Genomic DNA, 5,702 nt, shown 5'->3' with positions numbered 1-5,702 from the left:
CCATGTGGAAACAAAACCATTGATGTCTTTCCTAAACCAATGGTTTTTGCTAAATTAAGAGGAGATTGAAAACCCAAAACGCATTTGAAACCCAATTCAGTTTCCTTTCTCAGGTGTCAACAGCTGTCTTTGGGTTCCTAGACAGTGTTGATGAAAACGAACTAAGGTTGTTTGCCTCTTTACAAGAAATGAAGTCCAAATGCTTTCTTGTGGTCAACACTCCGGGAAATATGAGTGAGAAAATAAAGTCATCAATTAAAGCAGCATTGGATACTCTGCAACTGGAAAGAGATCACATCATTCAGAAAAGCAAAACCATGAATTTTGCTGCATTTTGATGCAAGATGATCAATTCTTCTATTACAAAAGTGCTGGGTGAGCATCACAGAACGTGTGAAATAGAGGCTATGAAGACAGTTGCTCAGAATTTAGGCCTCAGAATAGATGAAAATGATATCACAGCCTGTGTGTCAGCAAACAAAACAGCAGAGGAAATCATGCATTGTATTGGAGTTCGTTCCATAGTGGAATATAAAAAATCACATCTGCCACTGCAAGGTGAAAACTGGAAAAGACTGGCTCAGATAGAAAGAGAGCAATGTTGAATACAACATTCAGGGGAGATGAGTTTGGAGGAGTGAAGGCCCAACTTCAAAATGAAAAAGAAGAAATTCGAAACAAACAAAGCAACCATAAGATTACAAAAACAATGAACATCTTAATAAAGGCATTGTCAACCTCAGATGATATCGGGCGAGCCTATTTTCTTAGATGGCTGGGACTAAAGCTGGACATGCGATCACACAAACACATGACAGAACTTCGGCACAAATACAGAGAGTGTGAACAAAAGAAAGACAGAGATGCTGTAGCCCAATTAGACCAGGAACTGATTGACGCTTCTCTTGGCATCGAGCATTACCTGAGAGAGCTGGGACAAATCTATGAGGCTGCTTCATTTGGTTCACACAAAATAACTGATGAAATAAGTAATCTTCCTACTCTGGCTGCCAAACTGCTTCTGGCTGGATTTCCTCTTGAAATACTTGATGGAGATGCATCAAATATCCCAGAGAAATGGGTGAGTGATGTTCTCACGGAGCTTCACAGTATGGTGGGGGAAAGAGCAGTGTGCTGGTTATAACTGTGTTAGGGGTTCAGAGTTCTGGTAAATCAACACTACTCAACACTATGTTTGGAGTCCAGTTTGCAGTAGGTAGTGGAAGATGCACACGTGGAGCATTTATGATTCTCCTACCTGTGGGTAAAGACTTGAAGGAAGAGTTACTTTGTGACTTTGTCCTTCTGATTGATACAGAGGGTTTGAAATCACCAGCACTGGCACAACTGGAAGACAGTTATGATCATGACAACGAATTAGCTACGTTTGTGATTGGTCTTAGTGACGTAACCATCATAAATGTAGCAATGGAAAATTCTACAGAGATGAAGGATATCTTGCAGATAGCAGTTCATGCTTTTTTACGGTTGAAGGAAATTGGTAAAAAAACAGTCTGCCACTTTGTTCATCAAAATGTTGCTGGTGTATCAGCACATGAGAAAAACATGACAGACAGACAAAAGCTTCTGGACCAGTTAAATGAGATGACACTGATTGCAGCTGAGATGGAAAAGAAGCCTCATGTGAAGAACTTCACTGATGTTATGGATTATGATGTGGAAAAGAATAACTGGTATATACCAGGCCTATGGCATGGCACACCACCAATGGCACCAGTTAATACAGGCTACAGTGTTGCTGTTCTTGATTTTAAGAAAAAACTCTTGGAGATGCTTAAAGCTAGAAAAGGTGAACAACTCTTCCAGATTCCAGAGTTCCTGCAATGGATCAGTAGCTTATGGAAAGCAGTGAAGTTTGAGAACTTCATCTTCAGTTTCAGAAACACTCTTGTGGCCAATGCCTATGACAACCTTTGCAAAGAGTTTTCAGACTGGGAATGGTATTTTAGAAGACATATCTTCTCTTTGATTTCTAAAGCAGAGGTTCAACTGTCTAACACTGAAACAAGCAGTATTCATGGGGTTGTTGATGCACTTAACAAAAAAACTGAAAAAGAGCTCATGATTCAATCAGAAGAAATGACAAAGAAATTGAAAGACTACTACAAAAGGAAAGACCGTAGTGTGCATTTGGTGGAAAAATACAAAACTGATTTTAACAAAAGCATTAAATCTCTGCATACTGAAATGAAGAATGAAGTGAAAAAACGATTAGATCTGGCTATTGAGATGAAGAAAAACACTGCAAAATTAGAGGAGATACACAGTAAACAAGCTGCAATGGTCGAATCCCAAGTTCTGCAATTACTTCAGAAGTACAAAGATCGCAATGATGAATTGTTTGACGAGGATCTCAACGCCGATTTTGAAAGAATGTGGAGAAGAGAGATTGCAAACTTCACTGGTCTAAAAGAACGAGATGTTTCCGCTGATGTTTTGAAGCAATTGCGAGCAAGCCTAGGAAATCGCCAAGTCAATGAGGATTTGCAGAATGTTAAAAATTTGACACATTATGGGCAAGACGTTTTCAAAGCCAGGTAAAAACATATAAATATGGGAAAAGGTCATTTCCAGGTTATAAAGGATTTATTTACAAATAATACTACAAAGCATGCTCTACAGATTATTGCAGATGATGCCATTAACAGTTGTAAAAGGATGATTGAACAGTGTTCACATTCCAAAAGTGATTACCAAGAAACATTTACAAAAGATGTCCTTGATGAAATTGATGCAAACCTCGAAAAAGGAAATAACAAATACAATACTACATTTAAAATTGAGCTTAAATTGCACATTTGTGGAATTGCCTCTCGGACATTCCTTGAGATGCACATGAAGTATCTCTCTGAGCAAGATCCTTTCAAGCATTTCCAGAAACTTAAGAATCAATATCTCTCTAATTTTATTGATTTGTACAGAGAGAGGGATCAGTGCCAAAAGAAAGCACAAAATTTTACTCAGCTCTGTCTCAAACCAGCAGTGACTGAGTACATCGACCAGTCCATCGGACCTGACATTGTTGATGCAGTTTTGGAGAATAAATCTACTGCGTATAGTTCACGATCACTATTTCAGTACACCATTCAGAAGGAACTGCTGGAAAAATCAAATTTCATTTAATTTGCAGTGTACATTTTATGTTATAAGAATTATGTGAAAGACTGGATATACAATCACATTGTTAGATGCTTTTCCAAAGACTTATCTCTGCAAAAATTAAAAATGAAGAAGCTGGAAATCATAATAAAAAAGATCACTGAAGCAGTGGAAACTTGTAAGCTTGAAGCCAGTGGCTCTCCTTTGCCTAATGATGCAGAAGGTACCACAAAATTGATCCAAAATCTTTGCAAAACTATGAGGGATGTCATCACAATACCCAAGAGCACAGTGGACAGTGTCCTGTTTCAGAACGCAAGCTTTTGTTATTCATTTACCAAAAGTCTCTGTGAATGTATCGTTGACCTGAAACAGCAAATATCAAAGGAGATCTCGGAGTCAACTGATATCAAAGAGACACTGGAAAATGTGTCAGTAAAACCCCAGGATGAGCTTTTCAAGAGGGTGTTTGGATGTGGAGTGCAGTGTCCATTTTGCAAAACACCATGTGAGGCAGGAGGGAAGGAACATCAGCTACACCATGCAGCTGTGCACAGACCACAAGGCGTTGCAGGGTACAGAAATAATAAGACTAATATCCTTTGTGAAGAGATCTGTACATCTAGTGTTCATGCCAATGGAACATTTCTAAATCATGACACAAATTTCCAATTTCATCCCTTCAAAGACTACCAGAAATATTACCCAGACTGGCATATTGCACCTGACATGTCAATAGAAGCCTCAGATTACTGGAAATATGTGCTGGTGACATTCAATAAGGTAATTGCTGAAAGTTATGAAGCATTGCCAGCTGTTTATCCTGATGATTGGAATCAAATCACTAAAGATCAGGCTTTTATTAGTCTGAAGCTCATGTTTAATATTAAATAATGGTAAAATTTCACTGTGAAGAAGACAAACTCCATCACTCAAAGTTCTATCAATTACAGTATGTTATTGCTCAGGTGAAGCAGAAACTGTAGCAATAGTTATGCCTGAATCAATGTTATTAGGATTATGATATTGGGGGATTTAAATGGTTTCTAATAAACACTATATCTGTATGCCTTATGATTTTTTAATGGTTTTAGATGGTTGGATTATTTAGATGGTTGGGTTATTTCTTTGACTGATTCAAATGTTTACTTTGTATACTGTACATGTTACGGTTATAGTTAGTAATTATTGTCTGAAATTTAGTTGAATGTATTATTATTGTATGAACATACTGTATGAACATAGGTGTATGTTAATGATAAATTGTGATTCATAAATAAACTAATAATATAATAAATGAATAATTTTTGGTTTTCATTTAGTTTATCACTGTTTTTATCATATATATCTACACATACCATACAGTGTAATACTTGTTTAAGGTACAATCAGTTTTAGTCAGTTAAAAAGACAAAGAACAGAGTGTGGGTTGAAGCATTAGGCAAGACAAACAAACAAATAAACAAACAAACAAAAAAGACTCGTGCCCAACATTTATATATATATATATATATATATATTTACATTTACATTTACAGCATTTGCCAGACGCCCTTATCCAGAGCGACGTACATAAGTGCTTAAACCTCTAAAATTGAATACATTAATGCTGGTTCACTAGGTTACATACTTAAGATACCATGAGTTTAAAACATTTGTTCAAAGTTACAATGAAAAAGTGTCAAAGGTTTTTTTTTTTTTGTTTTTTGTTTTTTAATACAAAAGATAAGGAAAGAAGTGCTAGTTGAAATGTTTCCTGAATAAGTAGGTCTTCAACCGCCGCTTGAAAATAGCCAGTGACTCAGTTGTCCGGACCTCTAGGGGAAGTTCATTCAACCACCTTGGTGCCAGAACAGAGAAGAGTCTTCCTTGAAATCCTCCACACACATGCACACACACAAACACAAAAATACACATGCAAACACACGCAAACGATAGTATGCCGATTATAGTGTTAATTTAGTCAATTGAGACGAGATGAAATATGTTCGTCAACAACCTTTTTTTTTTCATGACTTACGAAACGTTGACAAGACTGCACCTCTGTCCAAAAACGCAGACTAAGACTAAATTAACATGCATTATTGTTGACGAAAAAAGACGAGGCAAAAATGTTATATATAAAAAAAACTAAGATAAAATCTCTCTTCATTTTCATCTACAATTGTCTCTGCTTTTTCATCAGCTGTTACCCCTTTAAAATATTCAGAACGAGTTTGCGGCTTCGCGCTCTTGCTCAAGAAAAGAATCGGCCACACGATAGGAAGTTCGGTTCTTTTCTGCGAACCGGTTCTTTCGGACAGTTCGATTTAATGAACCGGTTCAAAAATCCAGTTCACCAGTTCTTTTACGTCCTGACGTAATGATGTCATTCACAATGACGTAATGACGCAAATTCCATCATCCCGCTGCCGGCAGATATTAATTCAATCAATTTAACATATTCGAAAAGTTCTTTGTAATCATAACTTTAGTAGAATACGTTTCTTACATTTAAGTATTGCAACTAAAACACCCAGTACAGGCATTGATGTGCAATCGTGGATGTTTTACGTGTCTTAAAAATATAAAGTTAATAAACT

The 5,702-nt window shown here is 36.8% G+C and overlaps 1 pseudogene; it reads left to right on the top strand.

Moving 5' to 3' along the window:
- The first annotated feature begins 344 nt into the window (after nt 1-344).
- On the top strand, nt 345-2,562 carry LOC113663287 (annotated as a pseudogene).
- The last annotated feature ends 3,140 nt before the right edge of the window (nt 2,563-5,702 follow it).

This window comes from Tachysurus fulvidraco, chromosome 12 (genome assembly GCF_022655615.1).
Source record: "Tachysurus fulvidraco isolate hzauxx_2018 chromosome 12, HZAU_PFXX_2.0, whole genome shotgun sequence".
Classification (NCBI taxonomy): Eukaryota; Metazoa; Chordata; class Actinopteri; order Siluriformes; family Bagridae; genus Tachysurus; species Tachysurus fulvidraco.
This window is presented reverse-complemented; position numbering and strand designations above follow the sequence as displayed.